At 44.8% G+C, this 24,512-nt stretch overlaps 1 long non-coding RNA gene across 1 annotated transcript; it reads right to left on the bottom strand.

Moving 5' to 3' along the window:
• Positions 1-1,709: 1,709 nt before the first annotated feature.
• LOC142578010 (uncharacterized) lies at positions 1,710-18,514 on the bottom strand. Its single transcript, XR_012827128.1, has 2 exons — positions 18,416-18,514; positions 1,710-2,020 (listed from the first exon to the last, which is right to left on the bottom strand). It is a non-coding gene; the product is annotated as an uncharacterized LOC142578010 (long non-coding RNA).
• Positions 18,515-24,512: the final 5,998 nt, after the last annotated feature.

The raw sequence follows: 24,512 nt of genomic DNA, 5'->3' as shown, positions 1-24,512 counted from the left end.
TGAATAAATAAAAACTAATTTACTAAGGAAGTTCCGTACATTTGCCATCAGTGCCTTTTGTACACAAAGATGTACGTATTTATTAACTTCGCTTGGCCTTGCTTTGAAAGCGCATTTACTTTTTGCTGTTCTTCCTTTTTTACGTAGGAGTACCTTACATGGCAAGCGGAAGCTTATGTACAGTGCTCACGGAATGAAACGCGTCAATTTAGGGCTAACTAATGCGCATACGCTCGTCTGCACCGGCTGCAGTTCATGTCGCATCGACGTAATTTTGGCGCGATGCAGTTAGATTGAAGTCCGCGTCAATTTTGATAACCAGATTGCTGGCGACATGACACACAACTCTCAAGCACTTGGCATAAAAGCGGGGTTCTACTAGATGCTGCCTGTCGCGTTTCATTCCGTGAGCCCTGTACAGCCTGGGAAATTGACTTTGAAGCTGTTATAACACGGAAGGAAAACTGACGCTGCTTGGTTTGTGAACCTAGTGCTCATAGGCAGTTCTATTATTATTCGTGTTTTAATATTTATCTCTCCAGTGATCTTTCAATATAAAATAAAGCAAAAATGAATTTTATTCTGCATTGTCCTAAATTAAAAATTATATCTTACGGTCATTGAGAGAAAAAGTGTTGGTCATACTTAACAACAGCAAAAAATAAGAGTAATGTAAAAACTAAGACACACACCAGCGCTACGTGTGACATTTTTCTTCTTGCGTTAGAGTTGAATATTTTCAGCTTTCACCACTCAGCCTAATTTTCGTTTTGAGACCAGCTGCATATTTATATGATATTTGGTATTTTATAAAGATTATCTGACGGGAGATAGAAAACTCCACCATGACAGAGGTTCAAATAAAAATGCAGGCTAGATTTGATAAACAGTGGTGGAACGAGGAATACCGGCTGCAGTCAAAGCTTGGACAAAGAAAATTCGCTTTGTTGGGGTGGCGACTGCTCTGACGTAGAGAAATGGCCAGTCATAGCGTTGGCTTCAGCGACACTCTGGGTTAGGCCATTATTACTACCGATAGAAAATTATCTTTACGTGTCGAATTTCTGTACAGTGGAACAGACAAAAATATGAAGTAACATAAAAATATAAACAGAAAATAGAACTTTTTCTGTGCCTCAAAATGGCTAAGTGTTTGCACTTACGTTTTCGTAAAATAAAGAAGAAAATGTAATTACAATAAAAGAAAAATTTAGAACAGAGAAAAGAGCTTTTTTTCAGTAATATAAAACAGGTATCTCTTCTTAAACACAATATTTCTCTTAATGCAAACAGAAAGATCTTGTTAAACCACAAAGAAAACCAAAAATCGAAAACACAGCTTTACAGAAATTTTATGGAGGGACAGTGGCCACACAAAATTTCTGTTTTATTTTTCAGGAAGTATTTTATACACTGTCAAGTGAATGGGGATGTTATATTATCAGAAAGTGAAAAGCAGGAAGTTAAAAGACGACTTAGGGGGGAAGCAAAATAGGAAGGTATTTTCTCTGACACTTATCAGGGAGGCTAATAGACATATTTAAAAAAATAACTTTTATTGCCACTAGTGAATGTAGGAAGGAATGTTTTGCTGGAGGACTGTCTGTGCTATCAAGCCTCTAAATGATGAGAAAAATATATTGAACAAAACAATGCCTTTTCAACATCGCATATACCTTTCGTATGCAAGACAGCCAGCAACCAATTAATAAAACAAACACAGTTACTTCAAAATGCATAGATATTTGCTATTATTCTACAGATCACACCGTTTAACGCCTTCTGCGTCCGGCACTTAAAAAAGATTGGCAACACCTTTCGCACTCTTGTTGGGTTCTGTAGAAACGTCCCTTGCAGGACGCTGACGAAGCGGCAAAGCACCTTCCCTTATCCCCGGGGAAATAAAGCGCCTTTGGATCCTTTTGTCCGTTTCCAAGTCTTCTGCATCGTGGATTGCTTGGCTTCGTGCATGAATAGTGGCAACCCTTCCAACGTCCTCCTACTGGATGTAGTAGCACAGCTGCAAATTGACAAAAGTTGTCGTTACACCAGAACTTGAAAAGATAATTATGTCATAGGCTTCCCTTTTAGTATTCATCATCGACTAGGTTGCTGTAAATAGTGGTTCATTTCTATGTCAAAGATTTTTATATAGCAAGCTGAGCTTTAAGCAGCATTAGAGTATTTGTATTTCTGCCCGATTTTGCCTCCCCCCCCCGAGCCCAATTTTATGATGCCTAGATGAGATGTTTCTTAGAGTGTAATCAGAATTATGCTTGGGCTACTTGGTCGTGCTTGGGCTACTTTGTCGAGCTGCATCTTAGTACGGCTTCAAGAACAAGCCAAGTAACTCAGTAACAGACGACAAACTACTCGCAACTCGCAATACTATTCGTAGCAAGTGATAACCATAAACACAAACCAGGTTAGTATCACGCTTGCGATGCTAATTAGTGTAATTTGGAGAAGTATGGGAGAGGCCTTTGCCCTGCAGTGGGCGTAACTAGGCTGATGATGATGATGATGGATGCTTATCCATTCAACCATCTTTACCGTGTCATGCTGTTCCCCAAAAGTACGCAAACACATGGCAAAAATTATTCTGTTCACTGCATATACTGGTCTGGATGTGTGCTCAAAAAAAGGAAACAAATATGGCTCTCACTGCCTTGCTTTGACAAATATTATTCATGCACCGAAACATTCACTTACCCTAGAGCCAACTGGTGAAGGTATACACAAGTTCAGCAGCACATTACACTCCGGTAACACGTGAACGCGAAAGCCTTCTGTCGGCAGCTTCGCAGTCGATAGTAATTCCGGGCAATCCGATAGTCCACGGGTGAGTGTTCCCCATCGCCGTCTCTGTCATTTCGCAATTGGCTTTCCCCACAACCGCCACCGCCATCTGTTTCTGTTTGACTTTACCCTGCATCCTCTCATCAGGTGCATACAGCACTCTTGATCTGTCGACTTGCTCCCGCCGCCTCGCACATCGCATCTCGTTTATCCCTTGGCAGGTATCCTCGGCCGTAGCGTACTGTCGACGCCTGTCCCGCAATTTAGTAGGCCCGCTGCGCCTTGTATTTGGGCATTTATTCTCTGCTACATTTATCATTCACTTTCGTTACCATTATCCCTATTTCTGCTTATAAAATGAAATAACAAATTTCATCTCTTATGCATCTAACAATCTATCCTCTTACGCCGACCCCGTGGCCCAAGTTGTCTGCCTGCATGGGTCACTAGGCATGTGCTCCAAGCCCTGAAGCAGTCCTGGTCATTCCATTGTCGTCGTTCGGCCTTCTTGATATTACTCCATTCATGCTGTCGCCATCACGCCTTCTAAACAGACCCACTGATTTAGTGATTAGGTATGAGATCGTTTTAGTGGTGCAGCCGTGGTCGTTGCATCGCCTTTATTCTAGGTTTCTCATCCGATACTTGCCATGCGGTCGCCGTCTGCCATCGTAGGTATGCAGGGAGTATGGATTCCTCGTTCCACCTCCATAGTGATGCCCGTCGTGGTCGTTCTATTGTCGTCGTTATAGCTTTGAGAACTCACTCTCATCAGGCCGTCGTCTTCAGGCCCTCAACTACAACGGTATGGTCCAAGTTGTCTAATAGATTCGATCACTAGGTATGTGCTCTGGGTCGTGAGGCCGTCGTGGGCGTTGTATCGTCGTCATTCCAGCTTTATCATTGCACTTTTGTTATGTCGTGGTCATCAAACCACCGTCGTCCCACAATCGTCGTTAAACCGTCGCCGTCACGCTGCCATATTATCATTCTCATTACTTTCGCAACATCACCCGAGAGTCTTCATGCCGTCATCGTCATGCAACCTGTGCCGTTCCAATTACTTCCGTCTTTATTATTCATTGTATTGTTATTATATGGTCCTCATTCATTCGTGATTATGCTACCCTTGTCATGCAGTTATCTTCAAAGACCCGCTGTCACGCCTAGAGTGTAAGACCGTCGTCGTAACGTCGTCGTCGTCATGGTATCATCGTCAGACCACCTTCGTCATCTTACTCTCATGCTGTCGTCGCCACGCCATCGCCATCGCCTCGTCATTTTAATCATGCACTCGCCGTCATCCCATCGTACTCATGTCTTTGTCATGGCATCTTCGTAACTGCTTCGTTGTCATTTTAACTTCGAGACCCAAATCTAGTCATGCAATCGTCGTTATGACATTGTGGTCATTCTGTGGTTTCACCATTCTCATGACTTCGCATTGTCCTCCTATTGTTGCCATGACATCGTTTTTCTACTGCGTTCGTGAAACCATCGACCTCATTACTTCTCCGTCGTTCTATTGTAATCATGCTGTTGTCGTTCAATTGTGATTACGTCACCATTGTCATGCCATCATTATCATTGCGTCTCCGTCGCTCAGATGATATCATGCATCCATTGTAAAACTGTTGTCTTCATGTTATATTACTCATGACATTAACATCATTCCCGCTTAATCCGGTTGTCTTCATACCGTCGTCGTCACGACATCGTCTCAATGCACTCGTTGTCCTTTCATTGTCCTCATGTTATTGTCCTCGTGTTGGCATCATTATACCATCGTCATAACATTTTCATGGTATTGTTGTCATGCTGCTTTCTTTATGTGCCTTTGTCGTTAGACCATATCGTTTCTTCAGCAATCTACCTTCGCTGCGTCGGCATCATCTAGCCGTTCCCATGCAACCGGTCTCGTGGGCGACCTTGCCAAGTTCGTGCCATTGCAAAGTGGGACGATATAGTAACAGGTGGCCTATAGACGAAGCAAAGAAAATCTCAGAATTACCACTGCATGCATAAAATAACCATGACTTTTGGAATATGGTCTCTCGCGACATTTCTTGGTTCGCATTACCGGCGGCAGTCATCGCGAGTGGAGTTCTGTCGTGATTTTATTACCATGAAACTGGCTACTTTCTCGGCGAACAGCGCATGTTCCTGCGCCGCCATAAATCATCTCCGAAGGACGCGCTATGAAACTTAGTGTTATTTCTCTGAGCATAGTAACTTTCATGATCTTGTCGGCTTCTGTGAAGACGCAATTCAATACTGTTTAAAGCAATGAGAAAAAGGTGCCCTGACTTCATTTTTTCGGTTCCTTCACTGTTCGTGCTATAACCAGCTTGCTCAAGGACACCTTTGCAACTTTTCTCTTCTTTTACCCACGGCTGCTGCACGCATCGCCAAACTGCCAGCATACGTTGCTGAGTGTGCAACATGCTAGACTTAAAAGCCAGGTATTGTCGGTGTCACACTAAATTATCTACACAATGAAACTAAGTCTCACGTCTGGGAAAGGTATTTCTATAATGCGCTTTCCCTTTGAACGGTTGTAGGTGAAAGCTCTCTGCTTATTGGTCAACTATGCTTGGTGGATAAATGGTGAAATCAAATTCGGTGCCAGCAATAAACTTGGTCACAAAATATGAGTGCAGAAACTGCCCTACCAGTAATTTTAGCAAGCGTTAGGCACAAGACATTGTGGGCTGCATATGATACGCGATTTTTGTGGTACATGTACAGTGTGTTACAGTTATCTAGAGAACCCATTCTCATGTAAAAAAACTGGCATTTCTGGTTCATGAAATCAATAAAGATTTCCTACCTGCAACACCTGGAGAGAAAATGTTGAAGCTATGCGCAGTAGTAATGAGAATCTGTAAGTCAACCTAATGAACTTGCACAGATTACATAGATTGATGATTACATGTTCTGCCACTGACACTTTAAAATGACCAAGCAAACAGAATGGAGGAAGCAGTTGCAGTACTACTGGCAGTGACGCGTTGCTCTAAGTACTCTCCTAATGTCAGTAGGTGAGTGTGCTTGCGTCGCACTAACATTTATAGTTTCCTTTGTCAACAGCGTTGGCTTTGGGTGAAGGAACATGAATTTGAGTGTGTGGAACGACGCAACTGCTCGGGAAAACTCAAACACAGGGGAAAACTCGCGCATTTGCTGAGCCCGCCTTCTGTTCATCGCCATCTTCAAAAACTCGCTCTGCATGTGGCGGATGACGCCCTCAAAGGAAACTTTTCAGGGCACGTTGATAGAGGAACCTCTCACGCTGACCTTCCCGAGGCTGCGGTCGTCGCCAGTCGAGTATAGGTACACACGCTAGGGCGCACGTTTCGCCACGGGAATCACGGGGCAGACGTTCCTGCCACCTGGGGCGCCCCGAAAGCGGATCCTGAAAGATTTGTCAGTGTAGCATAAGGTACAAATGCTGGAAACGTGTCGTAAACATTTAGCCCGTTTTCGTCGCGAGGGCAATTGGTTTGCAAAAAACTGCAAAGAAAGTCTCACCATGCAGCAAGATAACGTTCGGCCACATTCTGCCAAACGGGCAGCCGAAACATTGAAGGAGTTGGGATTCGAATTGCAGGAGCACTTGCTATACAGTCCAGACTCGCTGTATATACATCACCACCATCATCATCATCATCATCATAATAATAATAATCATCATCATCAACATCAGCCTACTTAAGCCGACTGCAGGGAGAAGGCCTCTCCCATACTTCTCCAACTACAGCGGTCATGTACAAATTGTGGTCATGTCGTCCCTGCAAACTTCTTAATCTCATCCGCCCACCTAGCTTTCTGCCGCCCCCTCCTACGCTTCCCTTCTCTTGGAATCCAGACCGCAACCCTTATTGACCATCGGTCATCTTCCCTCCTCTTTACATGTCCTCCCCACGCCCATTTCTTTTTCTTGATTTTAACTAAGAAGTCATTAACTCGCATTTGTTCCCTCACCCAATCTGCTCTTTTCTTATCCCTTAACGTTACACCCATCATTCTTCTTTCCATAGGTCGTTGCGTCGTCCTCAATTTAAGTAGAACCCTTTTCGTAAGCCTCCAGGTTTCTCCCCCGTACGTGAGTATTGGTAAGACAAAGCTGTTATAAACATTTTTTTAGGGATAATGGCCACCTGCTTTTCGGGATTTGAGAATCCCTGCCAAACTCACCCCAGCTCATTCTTATTCTTTTCATTATTTCAGTCTCATGATCCGGATCCACGGTCACTACCTGCCATAAGTAGATGTATTCCCTTACCACTTCCAGTGCCTCGCTACCTATCGTAAACTGCGGTTCTCTTCCGAGACTGCTAAACATTAGTTTTCTGCAAAATCATTTTTCGACCCACTCTTCTGCTTTGCCTCTTCAGGTCAGTGAGCATGCCTTGCAATTGGTCCCCTGAGTTAATAAGCAAGGCATTATCATCAGTGAATCTCAAGTTACTAAGGTATTCTCCATTAACTCTTATCCCCAATTCTTCCCAATCCAGGTCTCTGAATACCGCCTGTAAACACGCTGTGAATAGCATTGGAGAGATAGTATCTCCCGGCCTTTCTGTATTGGGATTTTGTTGCTTTCTTTAGGGAGGACTACGGTGGCTGTGGAGCCGCTATAGATATCTTTCAGTATATTTACATACGGCTCGTCTAAACCCTGATTCCGTAATGCCTCCATGACTGCTGCGGTTTCGACTGAATCAAACGCTTTCTCGTAATCAATGAAAGCTATATATAAGGGTTGGTTATATTCCGCACATTTCTCTATCACCTGATTGATAGTGTGAATATGGTCTATTGTTGAGTAGCTTTTACGGAATTCTCCATGGTCCTTTGCTTGACAGAATCTATGCTGTTCCTGATTCAATTTGCGATTGCCTTAGTAAATACTTTGTAGGCTACGGACAGTAAGCTGACTCGATCCAAACGACCTTCAAATGTTTGGACCATTGCAGGAAGCGCTCAAGGTAAGAAGATTTGGAACTGGCGCAGAAGTCATTGATGCGGTGCAAACTTCGCTGCGCGTTGAACCTAAAAACTTCTTTTCCGACGCAATCAAAAATCTCTGAAACCGTTGCCCAAAGTGCGTTGGAGCGCATTGAGGTTATGTACAAAAATAATTTGCGTTTCGGTATATATTATCAGAATAAATCTACCTATCCTCAAAATTTCCGTCACGTTGTGACTTGTCCTCGTTTATATTACACCAAAAAGTGTACCCAGCCCGGCCGCCAATCATTATGGCATGCGATTGTGAGTATTCTGGGACATACCGTGCTAACTGACGACAACACGGAGAAGGAGGATTAAAAAAAGGAGCAGGAAATACAGGGAGGTTGACTATTGTGAGTACTTGGTGGCCGCCCTGCGCTAGGAAAAGAGGTAAATGGAATAAAGACGACAGTTCACACTGTTCCTGTCATGTCTGAGTCCTGCAGGTGCGAAACCAAATTGTTCGAGTGCCTTCTTGAATACTTAGGGTGCTAGAATACTTAGGCTCAGATTTGCAGCGTCTCTGGCAATCCATGGGTGGGGAATGGAAAATAGCTTTTGAGTTTAGTATTGCGGGCACCTTAACAAAACCAAGAAATCAAAATGCACACTTATCCACGGCAGTGTTTGTTATTGCTGTTGTACGGCTATGGGACACTATACCTAATATCAAATACAGAAAACGTCCCCCTGAAGAGATCCTGCCGCGGAATGCCGTCGGCAATTATCCTAGCACGTTAAGTTCTTAGCAATCTATAAAGATGAAATAGAAACGTGGCTGTTTTTCGCAATACATATCAAGGAATCAAGCCTCATTGCGTTTTACGTCTCTCGACGAAACGCTGTAACGAAGGTCAATAATTTCATCCCAACGGCCACTACTATACATCAGTTACAGTAATGGCACCCGTGCGACCATGGCTGTGGCGAATTTAAGTGGTTCAGTGATAAGCGATGACTTTTATTCGTTTACTTTTGTGGTTCACATCAGCACTAGCACACCTCTGGAAGTCTGAACAGTTTAGGCGCATTATGCCACGTGGTTACATGACTAGAAATAGTAACAATAAATCAATAATTAAATATGTGCCATTTATTGCTACATAATTGATTTACGACACTTATTAAATTTATGAATTGTAGTGGCTGATTTTCTAGGGCGTATACACTTGGAATGAACTTGCAAAATCACAGCTGTATTTAGACACTCGCCATAAACCTCGTAGTAAAAATGCAGCATTGTTCCACTTATTTCTTCAAAAAACACGATTTTATGCACTGAAGCACAGAAGCAGCAGGAACGCCCGATGTATTTTGTCCCACACTTAGGGAAACATCTCGTAGGTGGTATAACCCTGAAAGCTCTTTTACCGTGGATACCATTCGCGAACTTACGGCTTCAATTGTAGATCGGAATCGATGGCGTAAAATATTTATTTAATAATTTACAAGTGTCTTTTTTACTATTTGTCAAATTTGTGCTAAAATTTCTGGTGATAGTGATCCTTTCTCTTGAAATAATCCTGCTCAAGGGCAAGAATAACGTTATCGGCAACAGGCTCTTTTAAAAATTCCAGAAACTTGAAAATGGTCACCCCCTACATGGCCCCACCTGTCTTTTACAATTTTCCAACGGAATTATTTGTCCGCGACTGCCTTTAATAGAAAAAGCCACCTACAGAGTGAAGACAGACAGCCCATGTAGTGGTACACAATTTCTTATTTACCCCTACCGAACAAGCTGGTTGGTTCTATTGCTACTTCTAAAGGCTACAGACAAAGAACTGTGATAAAAATTTTTCTCCTTTGTGGAAGGCTGTGCACAGGATTTCGTGCCCTTATATTCTGTGGGACAGTTGTGCTCAAAAAATTCGAATTATGATAAAGCTCCTCCCTTTCGATCTCATCCTTTTCTATTCATATATCTCCATAGCCTGCTTCCCCAAACTTTGCCACGTTCATTGTGACGTTTCTTCTACTGGGATTTTCAGTTTACCACCATTTGCTCTGTAGCTGTCTATACGACCGCGCGCTCCTTTTCTACACTGTGTGTCAAATTTTTTGAAATTTTTAGAAAATTTGTTGTACTTTTTTCATGTCCGCTGGTAAGAATGTGAAAAAGTTAATGTGTTACAAATGTCTGTGAACGGCCAGATCTTCCGCGCACGCTTGCGAGCATATTTCCTGGAAGTTTCGTGTACTAGTAATGATAGTAGAGATGCAATATTATATGAAATGTAGCGTTTGTTTTTGTCTGCGAAACGCAAACTTAAATTAAGATGCACATTTCGTAAACAATTATTGGGGGCGACTACTGCTCCACCTAGAATTTCGACCTCCGTTTAAGGGAAATCGACGCTGTTTCTCAATTGTAAGATTCGAGGTTTTTTGAGAAGCGGCCACAGCATTAATCGGGTAGAGCAGTTGTTTTCCCAGTTGCTCCTGTCGCTGCGAAACAATCGCTGAACAAGTTTGCATTGTAGCTCTACTTATCTTTCCACTCGACCGAGTATCAGCATAAACGTCAGGAGTATCGTGCGTGCTAGGGCTCTCAGCTCAGCTGACTGGCTTAGGAGCAGCCAGGCAGTAGTAGCTGGCGAAGCGTATTTTTCGGTTTTACTTTAGCAATATTTCGCGAAAGAAAGCGTGCCTTATATATATGCACATTCTTCAATATACACTTTTTCTGGCATAGGAAGATTATGACGACTGCGTATTGCGCACTGATGCGCTGTGCGATTACCAGTGGTTGCGGCAGTATGGTTTCGAACAGCGATGCTTTCGATAATAAATTGGTTGCCGTGATGCAAACGTGAGATGTTTGAAAAGCTATAGACGCAGCGGCTATTGCAGTGCTTTTCGTCCAAATCTAATACTGCGAAAGCGTATTACTCGTGTCTATGAAATCAGCACGAGTGAAATTTCTCACGGTCACAAATAAGTCCGTGGCAAGAGCCTAGAGAGACTTGCCCTTTAGCGTAGCAGTTTTGATTTACAGTGTAACGCAGTTACGCTAATCTAGCAGAATGTCGCCGTTACAATTACCACAGCGGCCACATTCTAGCCCTCTCGTGAACCTCTGCCACTACTAGGGGAATGCGCAGCGTGAAATAGATACAGTGCGAATAATATGCAAGTTTCGCCATAGCGAAGCCGTGGTATAGCAGAAATAAACTATTACTGTCGCCAGTAATATCCACTGCCTTTGTCCATATAAGCTAAAAGTACAATTATACGAACAGAAAGAGACCTGCAATGACATACCACGCTCTTCGCCGAGGGCACACGGCGATCATTGGAAAGAACACATGTAGCGCATCATTTGTGCTGGCGCACCGGTGCCGACGCAACTCCAATGTCTGCTTCGATCTGAGAGCGTAGTGGACAGCGCTTCAGAAACAACCACCACTGGTAAGGAAATGCACTGGTTCGTCACCACTGAATGTTTACTTATCATCATAACCACAGGAAGAAAATAAGTAGAATGAAATTTCCAGCGCCTTTAGCTGTACAAAGCATGGGTATGTACGAGGGAGATATGTTGCAGTGCACTGATGAGCACCGCAGTCGCGATCTCTTTCGTAGTAGAGAACGGTAACAGTATTTAAACTTCAACAGAAAAGGCGCATTTCAGGCAATGCATTTTTTTTACAAAATATTACTAAGCAATAAGAACATGTATTTTATTTTTGCAGTGTTGGAGCGCCTATAGACGAGGCCGAACGGCAAGGTAGCCACGGTTCATAATGCGAGTAACTCAGAAATGCGGCGGTTTTGTGACAGAGAGGAATAGCGCTAGGACTCGTTCGCTCTCTGGCAAAGAACTGTTCTCGTATTGCCAAGAAACAGTCATTGGTCAGCTACCAGCACGTGGAAAAAGCTAGGGACCGTGCCGCTACTGTGTCCATACCGCGAACCGCGCTTTTCACGCACCTTCAGGTGCAAGTCGAATCATTAAACACGTGGAAATCTGTTACGAGAAACCAATATATTTCTGTTATATGGTAACTAATGAAATCGATTAAAATGAATCATGACACATAAACCCCGTGAAATAATTGGACTGGCAGCGAGTGGTGGCAACGATGTCGTTGCTACCGTCAAGAAATAGCGCTCTCTTTCGTAAGAGGCTTTTCTTATCGGATTCGTTGGCAAAAGGAGAGAAGCACGAGTAAGTAGAGAGGGTTACGGTGGGATCGATCACAGCAGAGAGGTCATTATGGCACTTGGGACACACAATGAGTTCTGCGTTCAAATATTCAAAATGCAATTTGTTTCTTTGTTTGAGGAAAAGAGTTTTTATCATTGGTGATGAAGGTGAAATGAACTTAATTTGGTACGGCAGAGCCCCGATCAGGGTCCGCGGTGCTCTGTGCTGAAATTGGCGCTACCTAACGCTGGGCACTGCCAGAGCATGTGAGCGAGTGTGCACTTATCCGCCCGGCACCTAAGGCATCCTGGATGTAGTTATTCTGCAAAGTGACTACACGTGCTACGAGGCGGGAACAAACCTCCCTGCAGTGTTCGGAGAGCCGACGGTTGCGGTCTATTGAGCTTGGAAAGAGGGAGGGGGTACCTCCACCTTGCCAGTTGATAGCGAGACGTAACTTTATGAAAGGTGCTAAGTGGATCCCTGAGGCTCTCCGCAAGCACCCGCCCACGGGCCGCCCGAGCATCGCGGCCAGTGATTTCCAGCGCACGGTTATGGGCAAGTTCATTGGCGTTTGGAACAGACGGATGAACCCCTAAGCTCTTGTCGTCCGGGAACCACGTAATTTTGTGCAAGCCTACCATACCCCCCGAACTGAGGATAGCGGTAGCCTTCCTGGAGGCCAACCTTGAGGCGAAGGCCGGGACGGCAGTCCTGGTGTCAGTGAACATGTGAGCACGCGAAGGGTCCTTCATCGCTAGAGCTATCGCTGCCTGCTCTGCTACGGAGGCAGACACCTTCCCGACGGAAGTTAAGTACGTGTCCGCGATGATCAACAAACACGGCCGCAAAGCTATCGGAGTGACCATACGGCGCCACATCAATGAATGCCACCTTTTTCGGGGATTTAGCTGTTTAGTCAAGCCGAGACCTGACCCGTTCATTTCGCCGGTCAACATTGTACTGCGGGTGGACGTTACGCGGGAAGAGTTCCACCTATCCCTTCATTGCCTGTGTTAAAAAGACATTCTGTTCCACACTGCCCGTATGATGGCAGCCCAATGAATGTAGCAGACGCTGTCCAGCCTTGGTGGAGGAGAGCCGTGCCACCTGAGCTAGTTCCGGTCGCCTCAGTCGCCTCCGATAGGGAGTTGGGTATGCCCAGGCTTATGAGTTTGTGCATGCCGGTGCTCATGGGGAGTCCCAGCACCCTTTTGATACTTTTCCGCATAATTGTGTCTTGTTTATCCTCTTTGTGTTTAGACCAATGTGGTGCCGATGCAACGTAATTATTATGGCTCATGAATCATGGGTATAACCTTGGACATAACCGTGCGCTGATGCGTTTCAAAAGCAAGTACGAAACACGAATCTTCGACTGTACACTTAGTTTTAACTGGCAGGTGAGCAATATTAGTAACCTACTGCATCTCGCATGCTTTTACAGCATGCCTTTATGGGCTCATTGCAATAGCCGTTGGGGTTGTCGATGGTGTCCCCCGCAACCAGTGTCCGTAGCAGCTAACTTCTGGAATGAGAAAAAAATAACTATTTCCTGCCGGGATCGAAACCGGGCCCCATACGAGGGAGTGAGCCACTCTACCACTGAACCACGCAAGCGTTTGCTAACACAGAGCGGAACAATACATTATAAACGCGTCCTAGCGTGTGATGAGAACCGCGATTTGACATGAGCGCCACGTAGCGTTGATACGTGTGCATTTTGCATTCCAGTTGCATAATAATGCACCAGGTAGAAATCCATGCAGCAGATGAATAGGTAGCGGTACAAGTATATTTAAAGCAGGCTTGATGAAGAAGTTTAAGGAGATATATAGAAGAATGCTAGAAAACATAAATATCGCGTACTGAATAACTCAAGCTGGTTAGGGGACTACATCATCGCCGCTTTTCAAAGTGAATTCCAATAAATCATCATCTTCATTATTAGCATCATATCCTGCTTCTTGCTTTGCGAAGTGAGATGCGCGCCACGTAGGGTCTCTAAGTGGGCCCTTTGCATTGCAGTTGCAACATCAATTTGGACGCCATGTAGCAGTGGTACAGGTAGGTGTACAAGGTAGATAGAGAAGTCTTGAGCAACAAAAAGAAAATTACGGATATGCAGAAAGAGTGATGTAATGAAAAACAAGTATGACATACCTTAATAATTCAAGCAAGCTAATTGACAGTACCTATGCCGTTTCAAAGGAAATGCGATTACGCCATCAGTTTGGTCGTATCGTGGCATTTGGCATGTGATGGGACAGGCGGCGCGCTGCGTCGATATGTACAAACTGTGTATCGCACTTGCGCTATATTCCAAGAAGTGTCCGGAAATTTAGCAGTTGCATATAGCAGTTACATGCTGCATGCAGCTGGACCTGGTTAACTCAAGCAGGCTGGGTGACGATCTTTCATCACCCCGCTTTGAAGGGGATGACAATAAACCATCATTATCATCATCGTCAACAGCAACTTGCCGTGCCACGGATTAAGGGATGTGACGTGCGCGACACTTAGTCTGGATACCTGTCTTTGCTGTTTGGTGCGCGTTGTGCCGCCCCCTCGCATGGTATGAACAGAACCGCTGCTCAAGAAGCGAATCGCAGAGCTACGCGCGCGGCATCAACAAGGCAACATTGAACTCAGCAGACCTCTGTGCAGTGAGCAGGCCAAGCTGCAGCACAAGTCGCAACTCGCCGTCAACGCAGGACGAACCGTTCAGGTTGTTCTCGTGAAGACGACACGAAGAGACTTCACCGCGAAAAACATGTAGTGCGTGCTGCCGGAAATGGAGCTCCTATGGAGCTGCTCCTCCACCTTACGCTGCGCCTGTGCTGCGTGTGCCGAGCGTGCCAGTGAATTGTTTAGAGAAACGTTTTTATGCTTAATTTAGTATGTATCTGTGCATCATCAGAAAGAAATAGGGCAATAGAAGATTTTCGGCCAGACTTTTCTATATCCCTTGCATAAAGGTGAAGCGAAAGTGGCAAACTCACCATTGATCATGATGGTATGGGCAACCCGTCTGAAGCTATCAAGTGGTAGTAGTCACCAAGCTCCTTTGTTGCCAACTGGTGCGTGTACACATAAAGGCGAAAGCCTTGGACAGCTCAGGGGGCGAAAATTTGACAGTCCCGCGTTAAGGTATCAAATTCAATTGCACACAAATGAGGGATCCAAACCTCCACCTTTGGAGGGAATTGAACACACTATCTCTTGCGTTATAATATTTGGTGAAATATAAAAAGAATTGACGGATTTTTTATCCTTTTTGTAGACACGTTGTTTTTTTTTTACGATAGCAATATTATGTATCGCGACGCTCCAGTTGATTTTGGTGTCTGTATGATTTGGGGTGTGTTGCATACGGTCTGCGAGCCGTATTGTTCAGGGACCAGAAGCCCCCCTCAGGTCACATTGCCTCCATCTTCTGCTTACTTTCTGTTGTAAACAGGAGAAACGAACTCCACTCTATTCCATATCAATTGCAGCAAGGCGAATTCATGTACAGATCGTTAAGATAGAGTTACTTAAGGAACTAGTAACTATAACCTTTGGTGGAAGTCGAACCATCGACCTGTGATGGTAATTATGGCAAACTGAATTAAGACTTAGTTAATAAAGATATAGATTATCAGGGCTCTTGAACGCCCGAAGTTTGGTGGGAGTAAAACCCTCGACCTTTCGTTTGAGTCGAACACAGTCGGAGATATGGGAGAACCGGCGATATGTTCTAGTTCTTTTCCAATCCACATCGTGATGGTCGAGAGTCGCACTCAGGAACTTTGGTGGGAGTCCAACCGAAGACCTAACACGGAGATATGGGAGAACCAGCGATATCTTCAAGTTCTTTCCAAATCGACATCGCGAAGGTCGAGAGTCACACTCACTACCTTTGTTGGGAGTCCTACCCAAGACCCAACACGGAGATATGGGAGAACCGGGGCTATCTTCAAGTTCTGTTCCAATCGACATCATGAAGGTCGAGAGTCGAACCCACTACCTTTGGTGTTAATTCAAGACAAGATAATTAGCATAGTATTATTTAGGCACTCGAACCAATGACCTTTCGTGGAAGTCAAACCCGTGACCATTGGTGGCACGAAACAAGTAATAGGAAGTTGCAACGCTTCAGAATGATAATGTCAAGTAATGTAATGAATGCCTCAGGAGCAGGTAGGCTTTCGCCTTCATCCTCTACAGCGTAGGCTAAGGTGGCTGTCAACTTTTCTAATACCTTTATACCTTAATCTACGTTTACTGCCATTTCTCATACCTAGATGCTAAGAATTATATAGCCCAATGTGTCCTTTAGAAGCATTGATATGTTAACAGAAAACGCGCAACTCATGCACTGCGTAATACGCTAATTACTCATTGGAGCGTATAGTGGAAGAATGACGAAACTAGAAGCGAACACCAGCTTTACAAAAAACTAACATGCTTCGTACGAATGAACCACAGCGCACTGCTTTATACTGATGATAGTAACAACATAAAACATTCCTTATAGCGTGCCGTTTTTGCTTCGAGCAGGTGACCGTCCATGCGGCCCCATAGACTATCGCAGAATTACGACATAGAACTTTATAACAAAAGCTTAATGGGGGCGATTTCGTTTTGCATACTTGAAGAAAAGAGCGCTAAGAAGACGTGGACTAAAAGAACAACAAGAACGACGGACAAGCGCCTTGTCCGTCGTACATGTTGTTCTTTTAGTCCAAGTCTTCGTAGCGCTCTTTTCTTCAACTTTATAACAATTTCCAGAGAGTTTGGTTTTTTCAATTTGTATACTAATCTTCACAGAGAGAAGAACTGCTGGCGTGAGATAAGAAATTTGCAAGTACGCAATTGTAAACTTCGCTTGCTTATAGATTGGAGCTGCAATAAGAAATTAAAAGTGCATCAATGCATCTTGAGATATAACTTGCAAGTGAGGTATAGGGTACAATTATTTCTCGTTTATGTTATCCCTGAATCTGAAATACTTTTAACATCGTGATGCTATGGTTTTATCATTATACAATGGGACAGTATCTTTGCTCAGTACTGGTATCGGAGAGCCTGAGAACATAAAAACTATCAAAAATCCCGTCAACGCGACACGGAAAGCTGGGTGACTAGGGTAGCACACAATGCTAGATACAATAGCGACCTTTTTCTTTGTCCCTCTGTTTGCTTTTTACCTGATTAGGAGAAAACTTTAGCTTCGGGCTAACTATAATTTCTCTTTTCAAGTGCGTGTAAAATGCAACACTGTTCTTTTGGAACAAGCCCTCGACGAATTGGACGGGAACTTGGTGCATTTGGGAGAGAAAGCAAAGAATAGCAACCCCATAAAAGAAGTTTGTTTTACAAATTCAAGCATTTTTTAATCACTGCCTAAATATTTGCAAAATAAAAAAAAATAGGTGGCATGAAGTGTGCCAGCGCCACAAGCAGATATCAAAGTTTATTCAGCTGTGTCTGTTATGACACCTGAAGGGAAGAACTGTGGTGTATAAAGTATAAGATTATTTAAACAACTTGTGACAAGGCTTGCTACACTTTTTCAATTTTTCTACTCATAAAAGTACGGTCAATTTTATATAATATATAATCCGTAAGTTCTGTCTGCTTAAGACAGTTTGATGAGTACTACTTTAAGAATTTGACTTTTATTTTGACAGCTGAGCTACAAGTTTCATGCATGAGAATTTTGAAATATTGAAATTTTAAACATAATTAATAAAAATATTTTAACAAAATTTTATGATACACTTGCTGCCTCAATTGTGTTAAACCTTACTATAAAGTATCACAATCTTCACAAGAAGTGGAGTACTTGGTAGAAAAACTGTTTCTCGGCTGGCGAGATGAAGCTTCCTCTTAAGAAACATGTCTGAATAAAGTTCCTAGATGCCTGTATGGCGCAAGTACAGGTATTTTACTGCTTGCAATTTTTGAATTTATCGCCATGCCATCTTCTAAAAGTTATAAAGCTTTTCTTCAACGAAAATTTTTTGTTATGAATCTTCGCGGAACATGCCTCAGATGGCAAAACGAGTTTTATTTCGGAAACTTCACAAAATTCGGGGATGCTAGGAGGTATATGAACGCATATTTTATCTTTTCCAGTCACCATTTAGTAGTACAGACCAAACCCAAAGGAAACACTCTGCACTTATCAAATTGCCTATGAATTAAACCACATAAGTTAATGTGCTTTGTTTGAAAAATGCATTTTCACGGTTTTTAAAAGCACACGCATGCGCTAATGCATTAGAGATTCTGCAAAATATGTCCCTTATTACATGTTTATAGCTCCATCTATATACAAATGTTCTAATGTGGCACGGCAATAAATAAATTTGATGTTGTACTTCTACTTTCAAAATGATTTAAGGCACAGTTACTCATCCCCATAAACAACAAAACGTAACAGTAATTTTAGGGAGCACATACCTGCAATAATGCATAAACATTGAAGCAATGTAATTTTCATTGCTTCGGTATTATAAGAACTTCCCTTGCCCTGATCACACTGACATTTGACGTCGCGATGTCGTTAGTTCTGAGTTATGACTGAGGAGCAGTGCAGCTTTTTATAAGGGAGGCTTGAACAATGATCCATTATTCCTATTCAATACTAACATTTGTCAACATTTAAAGAAATATAAATATAACGAACTGCAGTAAATGCAGGCGGTTATTTTCATCGTGATAGTTTAAAAAAGAACACTGCAGTCATCTGAAGAACGTTCTCAAGTACGCTTGGTGCTTATATATTCTTCATGTTATTCGATTTTTGTGGATGAATATAGGTGTTTTTGCGTACCTTGCATCATTCTGAGGAAAAAACACATGAGCCCCAAATTGGGGAAACGACGTAGTTTCGAACTGCAGTTTTACAAAACAATTTCAGTCGGGCTGTTTGACAACGTACGCTTTATTTTTCGTATAGTGTTCATATGTGAATGTAAAAAAGCCTGTAAAAGAAGCTTGTTTTACCCATGGACAGGGCAGTTTCAAGCATACGCCCCTACTCGTTTGCCCCATGAACATGATGTCGCAGTCATTAAATGAGGCTTCATTTGAAGAGTACTGCACTTGGTCAAACACGAGAGCAGCCAATTCTAAACTAATTTAAAAGAGGGAGAACAAGAATTGCATTTGAAAAGAGCATGTTTGGGTAACGTTACAAAAGAAGCAGCCTACAAAAGTTCCGCATTTCACGAAATTAGAATTCTAATTTTAGGTTTAAAAACACGTCTCCAGTCAAATGATTATTTCAACAGTATTCGAGAAGCAGAAGCGAGGCTCGCTTAATTGTCAGGCAAAATATCTGTAAGCCGTGTAGGACCCTTTCCACGTTTATGCAAGAACAACTGCTGCCTCATCGAATGTACCTACCAGTGGACTCGTTTCTGCTAGATGGCGGCTCTCCCCTCTGCTACAACAGCCCAGGCTTCAGGGTTAACGCTGCTTGCTATAATACTGCGGAATGACCTGCCACGCGTGATAATTAACGACTATGGCGATCAATTCATTGATGATGTTGTTGAAGAACTTCTAAGCTTCTGCCCCTCTAACCGCCCACACTGAACGCCTTACTTGACCGAGTGACTTACTGACCGCACGACCAGAACACATATCAATGTGTTTTTAATGTACGTTAACTCTCAACTCAAATAATTGGACGAAGTGTTGCCGTTCATCACATACGCACATAATAGCGCGCAATACAAGACCGCCGGTTACACTCCATTTTATTGGGATGTCATAACTTTATTTGGAGTCCGGTGATTGGGAGGCCCGGGCCTGGGGCCGCGCTCAGATGGCCACTGGGAGCTGCTGCTCCCGTGCGGCTTCCTTGGCTCACTGGACGGCCCAAAGTTGGTCTAGGAGTTCTGAGCCGAGCAGCACGGCCGACTACCACGCCCGTAGATTTTCCGGGGAGGCTGCCATTTTATTTTGGCATAACTCTGTTTTATTGCGATAGCAATTATATGGACACCCCAGGCGCATTTCCGTCATCGCCGTCACCGCGATGTTACGTATAAACTTCAAGGGTGATAACACCGGCGCCGCGCATCGTGTGCTGTTTGTGCGAGTAAAAGCGCGCGAGGGAAGCCGGCGATCGCGGCTCAATCTTCCTCACGCATGACAACACAGATTAATAACAGAGTGCTTCGCTAAACTGGCATGGTTCTTTTTTCTCGGCATCAGCGTCAGTGGCGTAGCTTGGTGACACCATCAAAAACAAATATGTGAATTACTTATGAAGTACACTAACCGTGTGTTCGAAATTAGTCTCATACCGCCAACTTTGTCTTTTTTATTGTGAGCAGTTTGCAAGGTGCCGAACACTTATCCAGCCTCGACTTGCACTCTGGCTATTGGTAGATCCCGAGGCGTGAGCCCGACAAAGAGAAGGCAGCGTTTGTAACGCCGGCCTTTGCAAATTCAATGTGATACCTTTTGGACTGTGCAATTCGCCAGAGACATGTGAACGAATGATCGATACCGTACTGTACGGCCTCAACTAAAATACCTGCATCTGTTGCCTGGACGACATTGTCATCTTTTCGTCCACGTTCTTCCTCCACTTGGAACATTTAGATGACGTCGTCACGTGTCTAGCCTTGGCGGGTCTCTAGCTCAGTACTAAGAAGTGTCACTTTTCCAGCCACAGCGTCAAATAATTAGTTAGGTCGTCAGTAAGCACGGCATTGAGCCCTACCCTGACAAAGTCGCTGCTGTACTGCATTGCCCAAAACAAACCACAACTAAAGACTTGCGCCGCTTTCTCGGATTAGGGTCGTACTTCCGCCGCTTTCTGCGTGGCTTCACCACTATCGCAGCTCCTCTTCACAAACTTCCGACCACAACCACACCGTTTACCTGGACGGATGACTGTGAGGCCACCTTTCGGACCCTCCAGCGAGGTGTCATTTGGACTCTCAGCGAGGTGTCATCTTTGAATTCATAGAGCCCATCAGGCGTTACAAAAGCAGTCTTTTCGAGATCCCACTCATCGACCTCTATTTGCCAGTATCCACTTTTTAAATCCATCGATGAGAAGTACCCTTGCTTGCCGAAGCCTGTCGAGGGAATCGTCAGTGCATGGTAATGGATACACATCTTTTTTTTTGTAACCCGATTGAGCTTGCAATAATCGACACAAAACTGCAGGCTACCATCCTTTTTCTAACAAGTACCACGGGCGAAGCCCAAACGCTTTTTGACGGCTGGATGGCATCATCATCTAGCATTTTCTTGACTTGCTGCTGCATTGCTTCCCGCTCTTTCTCAGCCACGCGATACGGATGCTGTCGGATGGATATTGCTGTTTCCTCCGTAATGATGTGGTGTTTCGTCAGTGGCGTTTGACGCACTGGGGACGTTGTAGAGATGCAGTCCTTCAAATCGTCAAGCAGCTCCCTGAGACTTTGTTTCTGTTGAGGCGTTAAACTTGGGTCAACGTCGACGACGGGTGCATGTAGCATCGTATCGGTGGTCGATTTCTCTTTTACAGCAAAGCAGTGTTGAATGTGGTCAATTTCATGAAAGTATGCCACAGCGCTGCCTTTACTGATCTACCGGCGTTCATTGGTAAAATTTCTCAGAAGTACCATCGTGCGACCACCGATTAGACTGACGATACCGCGAGCGATGGCAACACCTTGATGGAACAGAAGTGCAGTTAGTTGTTCATCTACAACGTCCTTGTTAAACTGTTCTCCGCAACTGGCGGAGACAAGACTGCATGATAGTGGTGGTATGCCGACGTAGTCGTCGGCGACACGTAACGATGTACTTTGGCGCTCTTCGTCATGGCTCGTCTCTGTACTAGTTGACAAGGTTATCTCGCTATTCCGTATGTTAACCACGGCGCCGTACTCCAGCAAGAAGTGCATTCCAAGGATGAGTGATCTGTAGTACTCTTTTAAAATCATAAAAGTGGCGACTAAAGCTGTATTTCCTATCTGGATTCGTGCAGTAGATTTTCCTGCAGGTGTCATTATCTGGCCCCCGGCATCTCGAATATAAGGGCCCGTCCATTGCATTTTGATTTTCTTAAGCCGGTCTGCCAACTGCTCACTCATTATCTAAAGTCTGCGCGAGTATCAACTAAAGCTGTCACGTCGTGCCCATCAACCGTTAAGAGTAGGTCGGCACTCACAAATTCGTCGGCGTTCCGTTTCTCCGGGTTGCCCTGCTCATTTCTGTGTAATGTTGGGGGACTTTGGGCCGTTCGACGACTTGCAAGCTTCCCCCCGAAGGTCACCGATTTCAGTTTCCCCGCCGTGGGCTTGGAGAGCGTTCTCTAACTACGTCGGCGAAACTGCGACGGTTCGGCGAGGAATAATGCAACGGAGGCGGCGAGCGCGACCGGAGATTAGCTGAGCTGCCTCGTTCCCGAGTGACACTCTTGTCGAAGCGTCGATGTCTCTCTAGAAACTATGGCGTAGTGGCAGGTGATATTTCCTGGGTGCCACCCTGGGGATGAAGGCAAAAAGGATAAATGTGCTCTGGTTCGCCACATTGAAAACACAATGATCGGCGATCAGCAGGGCACCGTACATCGGTCCTGCCAATCTGGGTTCGCCTGAAATGCTCCCTCTGTATGCAGCCAGCAATAGGTCGCCGCTGGTGGTACTGCTGTACCGGCCCGGTAGAAAGCGGATGACGGACAGCGTCTGCGTAGCTATATGCGCGCGGCTCGAAGCGTGGCTCGGGACACGGTTCAGGGTGTGGCTCAGGTGATGCAAATGCTTGCCGGATTTTTTGGTGGACAACTTCAGCGACCTAAGCAACAGTGAACTCCTTAGGTGTAACAGTTTTCTTCGCAATCTCCTCACGCACAATGTCTCTTATTAGTTCACGCAGCGAGGTCTCGTCTGTCACTGTCAGTACTGCGGCTCCTGCAGGCGCATCGTTAGTCAGGCGTTCGTATTGCCGGCAACGCCGCTGGAGCGCCCGCTCGATGGCTGTGGCTTTCTTAATGAACTCTTCTACTATTGTAGGTGGGTTATGCACGAGACAAGCCAATAGCTGTTCTTTGGCGCCGCGCATGAGATGGCTAAGCTTGTTCGAATCAGGAATTTTGGGATCCGCGCGGCGAAACAAACGAGGCATGTCCTCGGCAAACATCAAAACACTTTCATTGGGCTCCTGAATGCGCAACTCGAGAAGGCGTAGTGCACTATCTCGGCGATCAGTGCTTCCGAAGGTGTTAAGAAGCCGACGGCAAAATTCGTCTCACGTTGTCAAATGTGCCTCGCGGTTTTGGAACCATCTCCTTGCGCTACCTTCAAGAGCGAAGTACACATTGGCAAGCTTCTGGTCCGTACGCCACTGATTGACCTTAGCTACACGTTAGTACTGGTCCAGCCAGTCTTCCGCGTCTTCATGCGTGTCACCGTGGAAGCTAGTGGGGATTAGATTGTTTTGAATAGTCACCTGTGTTGGATTTGCAAGCGCCATTTGCTGAGTCGGTGAGCTCGCTGCCAAAGTTTCTTGGAAGAGGCCGAATTCCGGACACAGACCTTGCATGCGGCGGCTTTCGCCGTGCACAGGTGTCTCGATGCGTGGATGATGTTTTGAAGGGCTGCATGCAGGGCTACTCGCAGGAGTCGTCCCTATCATTAGGTGATGATGCGATACCCAGCACGCCCACCAGTGTCAGCGCTCACTCGAGACAAGAGCGGAAAGCGGTATTTATTCGAGAGAGTTAGGGCAAGCGCTCAGTGCAGGCTACTCCTTCTCTAGCGCCTAGCTTGCACAGACGAAGTCGTCGTCTCCATCGTCTACTTGGTTGGGCACAGATGGCGTCGCGGCAATATAATGATATAGGCACGTGTGGCGACGCATAAGGGTGCTTTGGGGGTAGTGCCAAAGGCACATGCGCATGGAATGATCCTAATTATCTTCGAGAGGATCGCAGCCAATAGAAGTTCAGTTGTTTGGGATGCGAGATATTCACTCGCCTTTCTCTGCCGCGAAGCGCCTTGCAAGATTCGTGACCCGGAATCGTGCCGCAGCATTGGGCTGGCGAACCAACGTCAACATGACTTCGACGTCTATCTTCAGGTGTCCGCATGTCGCTGCGTCAGAGCAGAAAGATCTACCCCCGGTCACTGAGCTTGCCGGCGGGCTGGTGGCAATCACCCCTCCCACATCATTGGCTGTCGTGCAAGCACAACAGTGTCGAGACGAACTTCAAGAAATGAGTGACGAGATTTCAAGACTAACCGAGACGCTATCAGCTTTGTGCAAAAGCATAAGGGCGCAAACATTAAATGAGCCAAACACGCTGCTATCACAAGCTCAACGTCAAAATATGTGCAGGCATGACCAGGGTGTCTACCAAGTTGACCTTTCCAAATTCCCTGAATTTTCCAGGTTTTCCTTGAGTGCCTTTGCAAAATTGCCAGAGTGATGCAGAGCTATGTTTTATGTCAAGACGAACTGAAACCATATCGCGCGATGCTTTCACCCTCTAGTAAGCATATTAAAAAATAAAGAAAATGACCTAATCCAAACTAAATTCTAAGGA

The sequence above is a fragment of the Dermacentor variabilis genome, chromosome 4, assembly GCF_050947875.1.
Source record: "Dermacentor variabilis isolate Ectoservices chromosome 4, ASM5094787v1, whole genome shotgun sequence".
Classification (NCBI taxonomy): Eukaryota; Metazoa; Arthropoda; class Arachnida; order Ixodida; family Ixodidae; genus Dermacentor; species Dermacentor variabilis.
Note: the sequence above shows the minus strand (reverse complement) of the source record. Positions and strands in the feature narration are given on the sequence as shown.